This window comes from Gymnogyps californianus, chromosome 3, assembly GCF_018139145.2.
Source record: "Gymnogyps californianus isolate 813 chromosome 3, ASM1813914v2, whole genome shotgun sequence".
Taxonomy (NCBI): Eukaryota; Metazoa; Chordata; class Aves; order Accipitriformes; family Cathartidae; genus Gymnogyps; species Gymnogyps californianus.
The window spans coordinates 11321752-11342385 of record NC_059473.1 but is presented as its reverse complement, the minus strand read 5'-3'; the positions used below and the strand labels follow the sequence as shown (position 1 = coordinate 11342385).

The 20634-nt window shown below is 43.3% G+C and overlaps 1 long non-coding RNA gene across 1 annotated transcript in view; it reads right to left on the bottom strand.

Annotated features, from left to right (window-relative positions):
• Window positions 1-20634, bottom strand: part of LOC127014918 (uncharacterized) — a 25473-nt gene extending 4839 nt beyond the window's left edge. Inside the window, exons 1-2 of the long non-coding RNA XR_007766244.1 lie at window positions 20577-20634; window positions 18265-18337 (exon numbers count right to left, since the gene is read on the bottom strand). This is a non-coding gene — a long non-coding RNA (uncharacterized LOC127014918). The remainder of the gene's footprint in view (window positions 1-18264; window positions 18338-20576) is intronic.

The following is a 20634-nucleotide window of genomic DNA, read 5'->3' as shown; positions in this document are numbered from 1 at the left end:
CACAAGAAGTGCTCCCCACAGAAATCTACAGCACTGCTTTCTGCGCTGAGGCTGGTTACAGTGACCTTGCCATGCAGAAAACTGCAGAACCGCAATTCTGCTGAGCCAGTTAGTGGCGGCTCTAAGCAACGTACCAGCACCCCTGGAATTGATATGACAGTATGAGGAATAAGAGTCAGGCTGAGGGCAGCCCTAACTGCTCACTGTGATAAGCACAGAAGTTAGGAAGAAAAGCTACACAAGTCTAGGAACAGTTAGTGGCCTGGTGAGATTTTTTTGTAATCGTGGGTATTGTTCTGATCTTCTCACGCAGATCAGAAAGCGTACAGGTAAAAGTCACTTTGCAATGAATGATGTGTGGGGTTAGAACCAAGGCCAACCCAAACGGGGAGAAAAAATGAGCTGCAGACGCTTTATCTGGCTTTGATACACCCTCCCAGCTCCTCCCAGCAATCACTGCTGTTATGAACATACACAATTACTACAACAAGGAGATTCAGCAGCATGTGCAAGATCAAAATAATAAACTCATACTTTGCCACAGGTCCTCCCTAGCTTCTGTTGCTAGGCCTCTCCATCTGTCTGTCAACAAATAACTATATCCTGCTGCTTTTAAAATCCATGGCAAAAATCCCTTTGACTTTCATGGAAATAGGTCCATAAGAAAAGGGGTATTTCTAGCTCTCCCTCTCCAGTTATTTCAGCTGGGGCATACTCTAAAACTGAGTTTATTTTTAAGTATGAATAGAGGACTATTTCTGTCTGTATTACCCATTTGATAGAGTCAACAGAAAGCACAGCCTCTCTCTGCTGCAGTAACACTGGTTTCGCAGCCAGTTGATGAAATATCTTATATTCATTACCTTCTGATTTTAAAAAGTGAGGGTGTGCACAAAATGACCGGGCAATAATAGTAATATGTATCATTCACCACAGATCTATTTTTATGTGTTGTGCCAATTTCATAATGAACTTTTAATAACAATAAAATGTGAAATCTTCACTAGGTTGTTCTGTCTTTTATCTGAATTATTAATGCTCATTACACACCCTCTTGACTTCTTCAACTTCTGGCTTCTTTTATCTTCTGACTGTTTTTCAGATGTAGCTAACTCTTTCCCTCATAAAACTGTAGTGTTAAACTTTAGAATGAGATGTGCAGCTTTGGCAGCAGCTTGTGTAAAACTCCTTTACAGTTTAAATGCACTATACAGAACAATCAAATAACTTCACTAAAGGAAAGAATAGCTTGCTTACTCATGCAAGACTCCCGCTGACATCACTGGGCAGTGTAAGCCTCAGGAGTTAACAGGCACGACTCAGACCTTACGGCCAGGCCATGAGACACAGATTGCTGATCACTTTTGCATAGGATAAAACAGCCCGTCAGCAGTGTAATTCACACACGCGCTTCAGTTCACTCTGGTGGGACTGGATTCATGGGTGAGGGTTACATGGTGAGTAAACCCACCAGATCAGCTCCAGAGACATGTTATTATGAGATCCAGTGTTTCACTTATTGGCACGATCCTAACTAAAGTTCACATTGACCTGAGTAAGTGCAAGAGGAAACTTTAAGGTCTCAGCTTCTTTCAGTTAAAGTTATTGGAAAAATTCTGCATGACCCAAATGGGAAAGGATTATGCCCTACATCCAGTTGTGGCTGTAAAAAATGAATGAGGTTTTGGAGGGAAACCTCAAAATCCAAACAGTACTGAAGCAGCAGATGAACAGGATTTGAATACAGCTAGTTCTGTGTTTTTTCTCCCAGTAAAATGACTATGAATCAGATGCTCCCCACACAGTTCATCCTGGCTCTAATCCACCAGCATGGATCTGTGGCCATCCCTGCTCAAAGCCAGCCTGAATACGACCCTAAAAGGGGGTATGTTAAGACATCTAGAGATTCAGAGTTAAAACACAGCATTAGGTAACCTAGATGCAAACCAGAAATGACTGTGAATGGTACAAACACAGCATCTAGTCCCCACCAGACAGCAGAACAGCAGCTGCATAAGTGCCTGAGGGGATCTTCAAAAGGGGGAATATATACATCAAATTTCACCTGTAATACTGAGTAAACTCCGAGGCATGAGTTTCGGGGGGAAGGAAGGGAAGAGGTCGCCCACTCCATTGAGAGCACCTGATGTAGCAAGTGCCATGTGTACTTCTCTCCCATTCAGATCAGTACTACGGATGCCTCACAGCTGGGCCTTATTTTGGTGGAGTGCTTCTGAGCTTGAAGTCAAGCCAATTCATGTTGAAGGATTTACTCACAGGAATACCATGAATATAACTCTTTGCTAGCACTGCACTGGATCTTATTTTTAAATTATGACTTTCACCACGCTTCTAAGAATAGAGGCTGGCTCTGAAACATCACGTCGGCTCCAGCATTCTCCAAAAGTTACACATTTCTCATCCTGTTCAGGTTTTGAGGCTTCAGTTTCCACACTGGTGCCTTGCTAGACCACGGCTGTGATGCCGGGTGGGGCATGTGTCATTCTGTGAAAGACCCTGAGAAGGAGGTGTCTTTCAGCAGCTCTCTTCCCAGCAGGCAGAAGGAAACCTGCAAGTCTCCCTCAGCAGTCAGAAGCGACAGCGAAACAGAGCTACGCTGACTCCTGGTTTGCAGAACAGGGCTTCCTTGTGACTCTGAAAGGTAGGCACAAAAGCCTGGTTAATTAGAAAATCTTCACCAAAGCTGAACAGTAAATCTCAGCAGCAGAGAAAAGAGGAGGATTTCAGTACTAGGCAATCTGATACTAACAGCAAAGAGCCATGGTCCCTCGGTGCCCAGAGGCTGTGGGCAGGTGTTGCTTCGATCGAGCAGAGAGGCAGAGCTCCGTTCAGTGGAGCAGCCTGTCACCAAGCGCTGGTGGAGATGCTGGAGGTTTCCAAGAGCGCTCAGTGGCTCTGCCTTTGCCTGGCTCCAAAAACCCTTGTGATGGGCAACAAGCCAGTGCTGACAGTATTGTAATGTATAACAAACTACAGTAGCAGCTCCAGCACCGCGTGCTCCAAGAGGCAAAGAGGATTCTTTCCTGGCTGCTCTCTAAGAAATTTTCTGTTCAATGGGAAAGACAGTCACTGTCTAGAAGAGATCTAGACCAGAACTAAGGACAGAATATGGCTCTAGGTAGAAGAAACATTCTTGGGAAAGCAACAGATTCACTACAATCTCCACGGGAAAATGAAATATTTTAATTTAAAAGTACAAAGGCCACAACGAGGACAGTGAGGTTCCTTTTACACCCCATTCTTGGAAGAAAGATACAATGAGCTACAGTGGCTACAAAACAGACTCTGAGGGGCAAAGCTGGGAGCAGCTCTGGATTATTGCATGGATGCAGAACACAGCTTCCACATCCATTCCCCTCCATTTCCACTGCCTCTTCTCAGCGGTGGCCGGTCCTCTCCACAAGAGAGAACCATTGCTGGAAACCCCACAGCCAGAGGAATTCTCCTGTGGCTTCAGACCTTTATGTGTTCTCTACAGACACCGACCAAGGTATACTTTATTTAGCGCCACTCACTGAAGAACTTCAAAGCACTGACAAACTTTACAACGCATGTTAATTCATGAATGCTCCTTGCCATTTCTAGTATTACTGCTGTTATTGTATGGGCAGGGAGAGGGAAGAACAGAGATGTAACAACAGTTTCTCATCAATGAGTGCTGCAATTTGGAATATACTGATCTGCACACACTTAATGTCTCATCACTGTGACTTTTGGCTACAACATTGAAGTTCAGACTCCCAAGCCCCCTCCTTTGCTCACCAGGCAGACATGTTATTTTGGGCCAGAATATACAACAGTAAGGTTGAGTAATGCTATACACTGAGTAGCTCCTCTGGGATCAGAGGGGCTGTTGGTAATGCAAAATCCTTCCAAAATATGATTTTTTTAAATAGTAAAAATTGAATGGCATTCCGCCAATTTTTTGCAGCCTCCACTGACTCACAGTGCTTTTAATTGCAATTTAAACAATGCAGAAGAAAAGCTGGAACATGGAAGATCAGGTTTCTTAGCAGGGAGTTGTTTACTGCACCTTGAATTCAAAAGATGATGTGCACACACGTTTCCCTAGACAAAATACAGCAATCACAACCTGAGTGATGCAAACAGGTAGATCCCTCTCGATTTCGGTGGAAGTACACTGACTGATAGCAACTGAGCACCTGCTGGAGTATGAACTGGTTTAAGGTTCCCATAATAAACCTAACCTCTTTGAGCTATTCAGAAGATGCTCTCAGGCGAAATAACAGGATTCTATTTAGCAAAGGGAAGCACATGATTGTTTTAATGCATTGTACAGCTGAAGCTGTGATAATGCAGGCTAGAAGATGATGTTTTTAAGTGAAAGGGAAATCAGTTGTAATTATAACTGTTGTCTTTATGTATTACCAGCTGTATTGATTACCTTCATCCTGTGTGTCACTGGCAACTAGGGAACATGATACATTATCTTGTGCTAGTGTTGGAGAGCAGCAGAGACTGGTGTATTTTTAGAAACAAGATTCCCACAGTGTAATTGTAGCAATTGGATGATCATACACATGCATATTAAAATGCCAACAGATGAATTCCTGGACAGCGCCAGCAACCATTTCACTATTTGGGGTAGGAGGAAAGGGCAGGAAGGAACAACTCAGAAGTTCAACAACTGACAAGCACAGAATTTTTACCTCTTAAGAGTGTCCTCTGAGAACTGTGTGGCTCACACTGGCCAGCGTGAAAGGGAAGCTGGTAAAAAGCAGAATCTCACTTTCCAGGATGAAGAGATGATGCATTTGCAGGTCAGAGTGTCCATATCTCTCCTGCCTTACCTGGTCCCGTAATGCATGAAATTGCATCTCTGTACCCGTTAAGAGAACTGATGGCCGTCTATAGACATCCTTCAAGGGCTCAGTCCTGGGTCTCAGCTGCCAGCGGGCAGTGTTTGGGGTGCCTGTGTTGCACAACAAGAGCATGGTGCAGAGGTCCCTGGCTCACTAAATCTCATCAAGATTGCAGAAGTGCAAGGCTTATTACTGGGCACAAAACTGTACAGATGTGGGCACACAGTTGGTAGGGCCAAGTTGCCTGTAAGCAAAGTCGGCTGGGAGGCAACCAGGAGCTGCCTGTGCAGAGCAGATGTGCAGCAGCATCTGTTCGGAACTTAGATGTCTCGTAAAGCGTTTATATGTCTCGTAAAGCACAAGCAGCTGTTTCAGACTCTTTGGGAATAGTATCAGCCAGGTTAACAGTCCTGTCATTGGGCTGGTTTAGACAGGAGTCGTGCAGGACCGATCAAGGTCTGAACGCTTCCACCAAGAGCCAACCCAAGTGTTTCTAAGTAGAGCACAATACGGGTTCACTAATGTACACTTGAAGCATTCAGCAGTCATCCAGGTAGGTGTCAGAATGCCAGATATCTTCCAGTAGACTGTCGCTGTATTCAATATAAATAAACTGATGATCACAGACCATCACAGGAGCACGGTGACTATTACACTTGATAAAACTGGCAGTTCAAATAGTTCACAGTCTTTGGCTGCGCTAAATGGAATGTGTTTTGGAGGACAGCACAAGGGATGCTGTGGCAGACAGCTATAGCATAGCCGGCCCCAGACAGATTTTTCTTTCAATTCTCTTTAAGCAGAATTGGTCTGAAACCTATTCAATAGTCTTGAATTTTATGTATTTATCACTGATATTGCAGTGATTACAATTGACGTTGGAGGCTATAAAATGCCTGATCTTTTTCAGGATCCTGTTATGTTTATGCATGCTGGTTTTGTTCATGAATGGCAATATACTCCATGCAAAGAAAATTCCTGTGTGCCTTCAATGTACCACTCGTCTGTCTCATTATAGGCCTTTTATCCTTTAATAGGTGGATGAATAAAGAGAAGACCCTAAATTACCTTCTCAGTATCATTTAGCTTTCTACACACTTTCATCACGTTTATTATCACCTTTTTCAAGGTACACGGACCTTTTCAACCTAATGACCAAATAACAGACTGGAAACTTTTCTAAAACATGGCTTCAATCTACACTATAAGAATTAACAGTCACCACAGTCAAAGTAAATTGCAGGTGGTGGTATATTGCCTAACATCCTGACGTAAATGTAAGATAAAGGCCTACTCCAGGGGGTGTAGTGCAACATGAAATCCAAGTGTACAGACTTAGCATATCAAGTTTTACCTTCATTTCAGAAAAGCCTCTAATTATGCTGAAACGTGTGCTTTCAAGTTTTCCTACACCTGGCCTTCAGGAACGCCCCCGGTTAACTGCAGCCAATGACTCCCTCCATGTCCTTCTCTCCCCACAAAGGATTTCAGACACTGAATCTACATAGCCACAGCACCAGACCAAACGGACCTCCATCTCCTCAGCCTGTTCCCACCTGCCTCTGGCCAGCCTCCAAATTTTTGTTGCTTCCTTTATGTTCAAGCCATCTTTTTCTGCCTGCAGTGCTGGAAGGGAGTAGCCAGATTTGGCCTCTCAGAGCATACCACTCCACAGAGAACATCTTGTTCTGGAGAGGGTATGGCAGGAAGAAACGTCCTTCATAGCATTCAGGGTGATATGAGCCAGGTTTCAAACAGGACACCACAATTTTCAATGCCACAGACTGCCACTCATCTCAGGCACGTAGCAGTTCCACTTGCCCTCTTCTAAGCTGCTTGGTTTAGACCTCAAACAGATCCCAAGGGAAATTCTGGATACCTTCACAGGTGAACTTCCATATACGGCCATGAAGCCACAGGCTGTGATGGTTGGCATGCAGATATATATCAGCATGCCAAAACTTCCACAGCAACATGTAACTAGTATACACAAATACAATTACACATGCATTTATTGGGAGAAGGTGGTAGAGTGACTCGAACATGTGTCAACAGCTTCCCAGGGTGAGGATTTAAAAGAGCTATTTGGTGCAATAAAGACTGATGCTTAATACACAATTTTCTGCAAAGACGGCTTTTTTTGCTTAGGCGAGCTGAATGGCTACATTAATGGGAAAACTGGAAGCCTTTTATTGGGTGAGTAGTAGCTGAAACTGCAGGGGTATTCATGCCACCTTCTGCAGCATCTAATTTCAGCTGTGGTAATTCAGTCTGGTCTCTGTGGGTTCCCTATATAGGCAGTGGAAAGAGAGACACTTCTCCAGAAGATGATTTAGCAGAGACTATTTTGATGCCCTGAATGGTCTTCCAGAGGCCTTAGCTGCAATGTTTATAAAGGGGCCTTGAGGACACTCGCCTTCTACCGAACAGACAAAGGCAGATGCGTGATCTCTCTTTCACACACATAGACACCCTGTGTTTGAAGTTAAAAAAAAAAAAAGAGAGCTGGAAACAACAGGCCACAGATAGGTGACTCCAGATGTTTCCTTAAGCACCTGCGAATAGGAAGGAAACTATCACCCTAAGAAAGTGAAGAACAGCAAGGGCTTTCAGTGCTGAAGGCAGAGGGTTATGTATCACTCACACAACAAAGACAACACTTGCAATTCTGCTTCCACAGGGGTTCACCTGTCCTGCCAGGCTTGGAAAGAGGTCTGAATAAAAAGCCCTGGAAGGAGCCGAGGCACTTAGGACAGCACCTGCACAACATCCCTCTTCAGCATCCCACAGGTGATGCAAGCATCTTCTACACGTAGGAGTAAGAAACACAATATACTCTATCGACTAGAAATGCTAAAATGATGTGGAAAGGGCTCTATAAACATGTGACTTTTATTTATTTTTAATTACTTTACATATTGCTGAGAGGAGAGTTTCTTATTAGCCAGATCCAAAGTAATTATTGGTTATGGGAACTTTCAGTGGCTTTCAAGCAGGTCCTGCATTGCCAGGAACAGGTGGCAATAGGAAAACACCATGTGCCTCCCCTTCCACCAAAAGTAAATCCAGAGAAAGCAGAATCATATTTCAAGAGAGCAGATTTATCATTTTGCTTAGAATGAACAGGGTCCCTGTCCTTTTTGAACTGTTCAGCATCAGCATATAAAGGAAGACACAGAACAGCGCCTTCTCAGAACCCAAGCTATCAAATAGCTCTGGGCTGGTGGGTTTCTTTGCAAACAGCACTGAGAATATTCAGCCTTCATTCCTTGGTGGTCTCCTGCTCTTGAATGTAGAGGAAACGATGCTGGTGCTCTACAGATGTCGAGGAGGTTACAGCAGCAAACGAATTTGACCTCGGCTGTTTCGGGTTGCCAGTTTTGCGCATGGCTTACATTTTATCACTCCAAAATGGCCGAATGCCAGAGCTAGGTGAATGACCACTGGCTACACAAAGTCCGAGTCAGCCTGACAGGTGTTTCAGAGTGCTTTACCAAAAGGTATAAATACCAGGTATTAATTATTAAGTGACCACCTCTGGGGGAATGGCACAGAAACAATTCATTGAGCTCAGTCTCAGCTAGCACCAACACTAGGATGTATGTGAGCGTGCTCACCCTCCCATAAGGCTGCAGCCTTTACAAAGGAGGGGGAATGGGCAGAGCGCCTGAAAACAGAAAGGGAACAGGCCTGTGGCTCTGCACAGAGATAACAGCCCTCCAGCTGCTTATTTAGTCGCAGTCAGAATGCGTCCCATTTTGTGAATCTGCCAGCATGCAGGAAAAAAACATGGGCATGAAACCCCTTGCTCAGCAGATGCAGGACACAGGTTTTTCATTTTCTAAGACAATATTATTTTTATATGCAGTCTTAGCTAAATTCAGGAGTCCTGATGAGTTCTTCCTTCAAATTCCTTGTCTACTTTGTCCAGCTAAAGACTGAGCAAAGATTTGGGGCTAAAGACTCTGATGGACTGCAGAAACAGAGGGACAATGATATGTTCATCTATTCTGTTAAACCTGAAGACTTCGGAGATATGAGATGCATTACAGGCATTTTTTATTGCCAGTGGGGTTCAGGATGGCGAGGTCTTTGGAGCTTAGAGATTCAGAGCCTGAATCTTTTTTTTCACTTCTGCCTATTTTATACTCTTCATATCAGGATAATCCATTTTAATACATCCCAAGGAAATGAGGGGAAAACCCTCAGACTCCTAACTAGGTTAGGGCTATAGTAAACCTTCCATGGGCAAAGATCTAGGCAAGGCTGATCCTACTCTGACAGAGTGACAGGACTAAGGATGTAATTTAAAGATAACAGAAGTCAAAGAGGGAGATGTCAAAGAAGGACTGGGCACAGTCTTCTGGGTTTTAATTGCAGCTGACTCCTCGAGTATCCTCTGAAGGAATTTTACACAGGAGCAGCCCATTAGCTGTAAAAGACCACGCACAAAAGCCTCAGAGAAAACAATCTTGATGCAGACAAAAAATATTAATCACCAAAAAAGCAGGCATCACTTTCTTTTCTTTTTGTGCTTTACAAGAAAAGTGTAAACACATACAGGCAGTCACACACAGATTTATTCCTGACCTTCAAAATGTTTTTAATGCCAATGAGTCCAAAGCCTATATATGTGTTAGGTAGATATCACTGCAGCTTGTTGCATTCTATCAATAGAAATTGGTATAGAATAATAATAATAGAAAACTTACCACCTATAATCCCTTGGGAGACCCCTCTCTTCTAGCAACCATTGCCTTGGTAAAACAGTGATTCTGTTTTTTCATAGCTGAGCGATACCAGTGCAGTGGGAAACGCAAACAGCACCTTCATGCACCAGAGAAGGTCCTGTGGTGGTGACATTTGCTTCCCGGGAGGTAAAACAGTTGAATTCAAGATCAAGGTGTTAGATCAGCCAAAAAGAATCACGGGAATAAAAACAGTACACAAAAGCTCACACAAATGCTGCATATTTCCCACACACTAGCACTAGCTGCCGCAACTGCAGAGATTATTTCCTGTTCTTCATGGGACTCACTCATTCACCATCATATTTTCTCTAACCAAGTTTTGACTTCCAAGGGAAACCTGGAGACCACTGCAGAGCCTTACCTAGGGCCAGCATTAGACTGCGGTCCAACACAGCTCTGACCTACTGCTGTCTGCCACCTCATATCAGTCCTAGTGCAGAAAAAGAAACAGTCACCTTTCAGCTCAGGGTGTAATGGTCCAGCCTATCCCACAGAAAGCCAGGCCTGACACTTTTCATGCATGAAGCTTTCCACAGGCAAGAATGAAGCTGTAGAGATAAGTTTACAATGCAGTGATGACTCCTTCTACACAATCAAGAGAGAAAAACACACCACAGACGCTTACTGCACCGGGCCCTGGGGCATGCTTGTAGCTGTGTGATGCTACCAGAATACACATTAACAAACAGAGCAATAACAAGGTAATAATTGTGAAGGGGGAAGAAACCAATCTGATCCACTTTTAAACTGAATTAAAGGCACCACAGTAGCTTGCATATAACAGAGCCTGACTCGAGAAACTGGTCCAGCTTTGTAAAAGCAAACCAGCCTCAAGGCAAACCTGAGCACGAAGTGACTCTTTGTCTTGCTTTGTAGGGGGTTATCACCCTGCGTTTTTTTAGGTAGCACAGAGTTGTAGCTCTGTCTCCCTGCATCTCTGTCAGATTGAGAAAGGGGGACTCTCCAGAGAAGTGGCCTAGGTAGTAATGGCATATAAATCGTCAGCCAAAACTAGAGATGTGTAAGTAACATGGGCCTCTCTGAAGTTGCAGCCTGTAGGATAATTTAAGCATGTCTTGATAGTGTAGAACTGCAGAGTGGAAAAATCTTCTCAGTGTAACCTGCTGTCAAACTGCATCTGAAGACATTTATATGGGAAAAAAGATCAGAAGACTCATGGCTCAGCAGCCACAAAGTGGATGCACCATCCATCCCTGACTGGCTACGAGCAAGAGAAGAATAGGTCAGTTTGCAACAGCTACCCCAGCGGGTTCAGTCTACATCTTCCTCATCCCTGAAGTAACTCTGCAAAGGGCCATCTGATAGCAATCGAGTTCCATCAGCACAATTCAGATAAAATGATCCCAGAAGGTACAAGAGGACATGCTAGAGGGGGGGCAGTCATGTGCTAAAATGCCTACCTTATTTTTGAACGAAAGCTGGTTCACATCCCACCATCTCTTTGAATAAGAACAACAAGCACCTGACTGGTGAGAGATCTCGGCAATGCTCCTGAAATTCCCTCCTGCTTCACGTGATGACATGCACAGGAGTCTTTGCTCCTCGAAAAATCCAAGCTATTGCCAACAGGTTTTGTATCAAGAATTAGTTGCTGCTCAGAGAACTGTGAATGATCTCATAAGCTGCAACATTTCCTGAGACAGGCTGCCGAGGAGAGAGAGGTCTGGTTTTGGGAGATAGCTGCATCACTAGCAAGGGTCATGCATCTTGGCTCCTCCACAGAGGAGAATTTGTTGGAAACTCCACCCAGTATGGGGTAAACAGTGAGTTACTGAGAATATGCTCTCTGCCCAGGGGATTTCTTGCTGAAGGAGACAAGCCCCTTTGCAGCAAAATATGGATAAATATGGATAAAATATGGATTGTGGCCAAATTTGGAAATAATTATATCTGCTCTGCTCACACAACATTCCACAACTGGACAATTGGCCCAATGCCATGTCCATGCAAACCAATTGTAAGTCGCCATAAGTTAAATACACTGAACTGCTGACTTACATCTGACCGAGCAGACAAAAAAGACCCTGTGGCCTGCATTATAAACAATTCCATAAATGCAGGGAAATTGAGACAAAGTTGCTCCTCTGAAACATCTGGCAATCAGCTTGCGTTGGGAAGACAGGTCTTGGTGCTTTTGGTGCTGTTTGGAGCCGTGTTTCCAACTCACTAGCACTGTGTACGTGGAAGAATGGGAGTATGAGAATTCCTCAACATCTAGATTTGATCTCAGATCCCTCTTTGGCCAGATGAGGGCACAGAGCCCAAGCTGGTGCTCTGAAAATAGCCCTCTCTCAGCTATGGTGGGAATCAAGATGCCTTGCAACAAGCACTAGACCCTATAAATTGATAGGTTTATTGTGCTTATTAAACTTTTTTTCAGTTCAGTGGATAAAAACTGAAAACTGTGAGCCAAATTCACCACTGATGCACACCCCTTGAGTTCAATAAGGTTAGAGATGGGGTGGCTGCAGCTCACTGCTCCCTTGAAATGACACAGGCTGCACTTAGACTACATGGCTGGTGCAGAGAGATGCAGGGAACAGTGAGGGGAAGCACTCCCTCGCAAGGGCTCCTGCAGTGACACCATGCAAGCCTGCTGGGATCGTATTTGCTTACTAGAACCAAGAAGCTGGTTCAGAGACAGCATCCTTTTCCCAGCACTGAAACCCAGTTAGCCATGATTTAGAGAGAGGGTTCCTACTTAGAGCCAGATTGCTCAGGCACCTGGATTTACCTAATCTCATCTTTCCTAGCAATCCTCGTGGCAACAGAGCTGGTTCAGCTGCTCTCAAGAGATCTCCGACCGATCCTGGATATTAAAGGGGTGGAGGTTGGACTTCCCATCTCCTCATCTGCCCCGCTGTCTTTGTGCTTGCCTTTGTCATCCTGCTGTTTCCTTCCCTGACCAGTTCTCCACACTCCCTTCTGCCTGCTCCTTCCCACATTCTGCCTGTTCTTGGTACAAATGTCAGGGGTTCAGTCTTGCTTCTTTCTGCTTGTGAGACAATAGCAGGGGACCACATGGACACCAACAGACTCCTCTGTCTGAGGGTCTCATCCTGACTGCTGGTGCAGCCAAAGGCCGTTGCATGCAGGACTCCAGGGCAGCTGGGGCAGATAGTACTTCTGTTAGCATTCAAAAACATTTTGGCTATTTGGAGTATGGTATTTTCTCTCCAGATTCTGTCTTGTTGTTTATAATTTACCTATGACAACAACCCTGTCAGGTAGTTTAGGACCAGATATGGCCAATCTCACATATTTCTCATATAAGAGCTTTCCAGAAAGCAATCCTGTTTTTCTGAGATCTACCCTTGTTATGCGCCTACACCTCAGATGCTTTGCATCTCAATGAACATAGATCAAGAAAGCAAACCCATTGCAGAAAAATATGACAGAGGATAAAATTGACATATGTGGTACTGAAAACAGGCATCAGACACGAGTCTGAAAGACAATGAGAAGGATTTTGACAAATATCTGCAAAAGGAACCACTTCCCTTGCATGGCAGTTGCATTTGAGACAGAACTTGTCATTAACCCAGAAAAACCTCAGCTGTTTCCATTTTAAAACCTGGAACTGAATCCTACTTTCACTTATATTTAATTTTGCCATTCACTGTAAAGAGAAAAGGGCATGATCTTTGGAAAAAAAATTCTCAAATTATTTTTATTGATATGCATCACTGCGAGTCACACAACATTGGTTCATGAGGAAAACTTGTCCAAACATGTGAACCAGGCACCTGAATTTCATTGACTGTGTTGACATATAGATGCAAAATGAACTTGTGTGATTACAACAGGATATTGCAGGTCTTCTTATATATATATAAAAAAACAGCTGTAGAGGTAAGTTTCAATGTTCCTAAACCTCAAAAAAAACCCCTAAAACCCTCTGAAATGCCTTAGAAATGAAAAAGCCTTAAAATAGATGTTAATAGAGATTACGGGCATATATGTTTTTACCCTGAACAGCTCAGTATTCAAGAGACTGCTGTAATAGTGCCCATTACATACACAGAGTTTGTACCTCAGAATTTCCTACCAGCTGATCTACAAGGGTGTTTGGAGGCTCTTGACTCCTGTCATCACAGAAAGGAGCTGATGCACAAGGAAGGAGGATGGCTATGGAAATCAACTAACCTTTGTCCAATAAATAAATTGGATCATTAAAACAGAATAATGGTCTTCAACCATTTTTAGCACTTTTCATCTTAAATGTACAAAACTCAACAAGCCATGCCTCTTAAAGGCAAGGGACTGTCTTTAAATAAATAATTTTGATTTCCTTTCTTATTGGCTTTCTGCATTTAGAGCCTGTATTGAAAAAAACAATTAGTCACACTGGAAAGCTTTGCTCTGCTACTGAGAGAGCTAGAAATCTTGCTTTCCTGCTGACAGTTGAGGTACTTACACAATACCATCTTCCAGGAGAAGGAAGTATTGTCAGACCTGGGAGGAAATAGTACGTGTTGTGTGTACATCATTTTGGCTGTCCATAGCTTGCTGAGCTGCTACACTTGTCAGCTGTTTTTTCCTCTCAGCTTGCCTGAGTAACACGGGAGCTGAAGTCAGATTGTTTTCAGTCTGCACTCATCTTAAAGTTTGTTATATCTCCTTCACACCTGAACACGCCAGCACTGCCAACAGCTTGCCGGTTTTTGCCAGCTACATTAGTTTGTCTGTTGCCTTTGCTGACAAGCCCTGCTGTCATTAAAATGTACATACACTAAAATACACTTAGCACATGCTGCTGATGAGTTACATATAAAAATACGTTGAGGCCAGGTGTACGCGTAGTATTGCCACACTGAAGTCATTAACTTCTACCACTTTGAGGATGTGGTCTAGACCACGGCAGGTAAAATGGGGCTGTTTTGACATTCATGAGCTGGTTAATCCACTGGGAAGCCCTCATATGGCAAGAATGTGAGCCTGCATGTTCGCTAGACTCTCCAAATCAGCTGCAAACACAGTCAAGAGTCAGAAAGGAGTTCCTTAGAAGAAAAAAAACAACAAACAAACCAAACCAAACCAAAAAACCCTCCCAAGAAACACTGTTGCGTGTCAGCAACCCTATCCTTGCCCAAATAAGCCTGAGCCAAAGATTAAAGAACCTACATGCCCTTCAGATGCAGGAGATTTCTAAAACCCTCCTAAAATAACTGCCATTTCATCTGTTTTCTGTAACTACATAGGGATCTTTGTAGTTAACACATTTAGGATTGTTTAAGGACAATTCTGGGATTTTTAGTGGCTTGTGAATCACAAGAGAATGGGCTGCTGATGTAGTAATGCCTTCTCGCTTTTATAACTATGACTTCAGTAAAGATAGCTAGGGACATTTGTAAAAAGTAATAATAAACTTGCACTCCAAACAGAAGATTTATATGTTCCATCTAAAACATACGTTACAGTGTTTTATATTTTATGCCATTGCAACTAGAACAGATGGAGACAGTCCCTTCCTTGAAGAGCTGGGAAAAGCTAAGACACCTTTGTTGGATCTCCAAAACAAGAGAAACCAGTGCCTGGTCATTCTGCATGCCCAGAGATCAATGCTAAAGGAAGTAGCAGTGATGCAGAAGACGTGGGCATTTGAGATGTTAGTGCCTCTGAAAAGACTTGAGAGGTACTACAGCCCTGGGAGAAAACAGAGACCACCACATAGGGGTTGTCATAATGGCTAACACCTAGCACGGGGAGGCCAGGCTCAGCAAGTTCCTTTCACTGTCAGCAGAGACATGCGAAGACCACAGGGAGCAGGAATTAATTCAGGCACTGTTAGAACTGCAGGGAATGGGGATCCTCAGGATCTCTGCGGCACAGCCAGCTTACAAATCCAGATGGGCTCTTTGCAAGGGGGTCCCTGATGCGGCTGGGGGATGCCCTCGGGCCAAGAGGCACTCCTGGCTCCCTCAACTCTAACACAGATGAGAGCTCTGCAGTGCCCTGCAGAAGAGCCAGGCAGTGTGCACTGATTCTGGGTGGAGCTCAGGGCACCTGAGAAACAAGCATCAGCTGCTCATAGATGTGTTTTACCACCTTTCAATGCCAAAGGACAGTTCAGTAGTAGAGTTTAGTAACAGGCTGCTTTAGCAACAGTTCATTCTCTGCTCAGCTGCAGCTTTGTTTAACTTCGCTAACAGTAACTGCAGAATTTTTCTTTTACTAACTGTTGCCCATTTAGAAGCCAGCGGAAAGCACGTATTATTCATTCAGCTAGCTTTGATAATGCCCACCTTATGAAACCACAGCCACAAACAATTTTCATGTAAAGCTTTTGAGGCTGATTGGTAAATTCAGTCAGACAAGCTCTTTCTGCTTGATAATGCAGTAGCAGGGGTTATTTCAGCTATAATGGTCTAAGATAAATGCAGTTTTACTGAATTAAAAACATTTCAGAGAAATGTGCCAATTCAGTTTCATGTCAGGATGGGAAAAAGTCAAAACATTCTGTGAAGATAAAATGCAATTACTTGATTTCCTGTTTTCAATTTGCTTGATTTTTTTTATATTTCATTTCCACAGAAAAATTTAAATTAGTTACCATTGCACTGACAATAGCAGAAATGAAAGCCTTTGGCATTACTGAAATGAAATGATCTGGTAGATCCAAAGACCATTTTAAATTCATTCTACAGATAATTTCAAATCTTCAAATGTCTGATTCAATTATGAATTTAAAAAAAAAAAGAAAGAAAGAAAAATCAAGCATGATAATTTCTCAGGGAACCAACTATCTAGTTTCTGATCAGCAGCGTTGCCAGACACAGCAGAGAAGGGAGCAAACTGCCTGAAGTTTGAAGATTTATCTAGTCTTCGATTAGAGCAAGTCTCTTCCCCATACACTGAGCAGGGAAGCCAGAAAGAGCTTGCACTGCCAGGAGCCATGTTGTACTGTACATATTTTTGAAATTTAGAAAAAAAAAGAAAAAAAGAAAAAGAACTGCATTATCCACTGCCAGCGATCCAACATCTTTCAGAAGATATTCTGCATTACACTACACAATATATGGCACAGATTATAGCATAACTAAAAGTTACATTCAGGAACCACATTGTAAATCCAAAACGAGAAATAAAAAGCTAAATTGTTTCCCTATAAATACCCAATTTTCTTCAGAATTATGAATGACTAAGTTTTATGAAGGACATAGATATAGACCATAACACGTTCTCCCTGCCATCTTCAATTCCCAACCCAGGACGAGTGTCTAAGCCTCCAGACCATGCGGGTTTTTGGGAGACAGCCCTTCTGAATCATCTTGACACACCACGATACCTTTTTCCATTTGAGACTTCTAGGAAGGCTGCGCCCTCTCCTGACAGTTCAGGACTCAGCAGCAGTGACTCATAAAGCTGCTTTGCTGCAGCTAACAAGTCAAGGCTGGACCTCGGAGTTACCAAGACCAGTCCTGCTTGACTTAAAACCTCTATTGCACTATGCAGAGGGGCTTCACATGGAGGTGGCTATTTCAAAATTACAACGTGCTTTCACCATACTGTAAGAAAAGAAATTGCTTGGAAGTATACACTTTAAAAAAAAAAAACACCATGTTTTAAAACGGATAGAACACCACTCTAGAATGATCTCCAAGTAACATACAGTGTTTACAATCCATGCAATTCTGTAAAGCAAATGTTCATATGTTGAAAATATAACCTTGAAATTAGTGTTGTAACCCACGGATTTCATTTCACAGAACTAATACATAATATGGCTAATGCTATTATAAAGAGTCAGTCTGCCTTCGTAAGCAAATGTAATCTCCTTCAACCAGCAAAGCTTACACAGGAATGACTAAAGAAACCCCACACATCTTGTCAATCATTCACACTACGCCTAAGTGAAGATCACCTTCATTTATGTGGAATGCTTACCTCTCATCTGATCGTGCATTCTAGTTAAATTAATTTTACAGACTCACAACTGCATACTGATTAAAGCTTCTGGTCCTAGAAACTACTGAATACCACCAAGACAGAGAAGGAACTTTCCCTCTGGTCAAACTGGCAGGGACCATTTCTGCCTTTCTCTGTAGCTTAGGATGAGAGTCACTTCCTCAGATCATCTGGGAATTTTACTTAACAAATTTCCTTCTATTCTAGGACCTAATTACTGACACTGTCGATCTTTCTGGCTCTCTTCCTGTGGTACATGGTTGTGCTTGTGGCTTTGGTCTTTTCCACAGAAGGGCTTTACATTTTTTTTGTAGGGTGCTAGGGCTCACGTTGCTGTCTGGGGAGTTTATGGGCAGTGTGTTTATTCCGTATGCTCATTCAAATCATTGATACATCAGCTGTACAAGAGAAGATAATTACTAAATTACCTCCTCTAATTATATTATTTACAATGTTGCCATAAGGATGATTAACACTGATGGCCAATGACCATCAACTAAACACAGCTGGAATGGGAAACGATTCTTCATGGACTAACACTACACACTGAGGTATATTTTGAGCCCCTGGAACTTAATGGCTACTGCCAGATATGGGAAGAAACGATCTAGTTTGTCTGTTCTTTACAACAAAGTATTTCACTGCTTTAACAGATTCTTCTCTGCACCCTTACGATTTGTAAAACACGTTGCTGTACATTGGGTGAAGGTCAAAGACGTTTGATTGCTAAATTTCCCTACCTTCCAGTTCCCTCAGCGCTGCTTCTCTCCTGCCAGGTCAGCACAAGCTTTACACTGCATTTCTGATACCAAGCTGAAAAAAAGAAAACAGCCACCAGGTGGCGAAATGTAACTCTCATACAGCCTCATACATAGTCACACAGCCTCATTAATAGTCACCTATGATTATCTTCAGCTACTGTAACAGGATTCCTAACGTAAAAGAAACATTGTATTAACAATATAATTTCCCGATGCTTCACAAAGGCCTTATATTGCTTATTAAATTAGCAGATTAATTATAATTACTCTTAAATGCATTTGAGGCATTTTTATTCCACAAACCTATCTCGAACATGAAAGTTCTACGAATAGCCTTGTTTTAAGCCTTCCTCAGCCAAACTACTGTGTTTAAATATATGCTTAAGCCTCTGTAGGAACAAAGCTTTAATATTTGTCTTGGTTTCAGCTGGGATAGAGTTAATTTTCTTCTTAGTAGCTGGTACAGTGCTGTGTTTTGGATTTAGTGTGAGAATACCGTTGATAACACACTGATGTTTTAGTTGTTGCTAAGTAGCACTTATCTTAAGCCAAGGACTTTTCAGTTTCCCATGCTCTGCCAGCAAGCAGGTGTGCAAGAAGCTGGGAGGGAGCATAGCTGGGACAGCTGACATGAACTAGCCAAAGGGGTATTCCATACCATGGAACGTCATGCTCAGTATATAAACGGGGGGGAAGTTGGCTGGGAGTGGTGGATTACTATTTGGGTATCAGTCAGTGGGTGGTGAGCAATTGCATTGTGCATCGCTTGTCTTTTCTTGGGTTTTATTTCTCTCTCTTTTTGTCATATTCCTTTTCATTACAATTATTATTATTGTTGGTTTTGTTATTATATTTTAGTTATTAAACTGTTCTTATCTCAACCCACAAGTTTTACTTTTTTCCCCGATTCTCCTCCCCATCCCACTGGGAGCAGGGAGGAGTGAGCGAGCGGCTGCGTGGTACTTAGTTGCTGGCTGGGGTTAGACCACGACAATATTACACTTTGATCACTATTTTATTATTCTAATTTGCCAGCATGTTGTAACTGCTGTACAGTGTTCAGTTCACTACTGTCAAAGGATGACTGGCAGGCTTTGCACATTATTTAAAACCATGTTATGCATTTTTAAAGACCTAATGTGCTGGTAGTTCTGACAATATTCACCAGTACAGTGTAAACAGGTATTAGAAAACAAAAAATCAAAATATTTGAAAAACAGAAGCATGCATGTGTTGTTATTTCTCATGACTTCATTTAGTGGTTTTGCTGTAAACGTTCTTTTACCTATGAGGTCAAACCAACGTCTACCTGTGCTCCTTGGGAAAAAGGGCAAATTTTTAAAATAGAGTATTTCCCTGTATGCCTTTTTGACAGTCTTTCTACTCCTTTTTACGGAATTTGCACAACCAACAAGCAAACAAAACCGTGAAAAGCCAGTTCAACTAAAGCATGATTTGACTGGTGTTGCACTTACAACTAGCCTATGCGCACATCTTCCCTATGAAGTGTAGGCACACATGAATCTCTTTTTCCAGAAACAGATTTGTACCAAGCTACTCTTTGAAGGTGGTAACTCTGGCAGACCCCGATGCTTACCCGCTGAGGTTTCAGCACGATGCAGACAGGCCCTCAGGGACCCCACCTGGACTAAGCGGTTTGCAGACTCTGAAGTTGAAGGAACTTACCCCGTGGTCACAACGAGACATAAAAGTTGGAATAGTGGTATGGCAGCCTGCTCCAGAGATGGGTTGGTAAACAGGGTTGCGGGATCATACATATGGGATCAGACTACTCCCACACGCACACTTCAAAGGGGCGAAACTTTGCAATACACGATTTCCTACGCAGAAATATTAGCCTAACCCTCAAGACTTGGAAATGACACCCTCCCATAGCGCGGGCATAACCACGATCGCGTTCGCGGCGGGTAAGCTCCGCCGGGGTCCTCACCCCGCTGCTACCGGTACCACAGCGCCGCTCCCGCCCGCGAAGCGCAGCCCTCCCGCCACCTCCCCGCGCCGCCGGCCAGCTGCGAGAAGGGATTCGCCCCAAATTCCCCATTTCTAGTTTGGATGGGTTTATTTATGTCACTGCCTGTTTTCGGAGCCTCTCCGCGGGCAAACGCCCGCACGGCCCCGGCCCCCCTCACGGGATCCCTGACAGGATCCCTGACAGGATCCCTGGCACTGAGTGCAGGCAGCCCCAGCGCAGGGCTTCACCTGGCGCAGCCCACACGACACCCCTGGAGGGAAAAGAAAAAAGTAATAATTAAAAAAAAAAATTAAAAGACCTCATATTGCCTACGCCAGGGCACGGAAAACACCGCAACCCGGCGCTGCCCTCTTCTT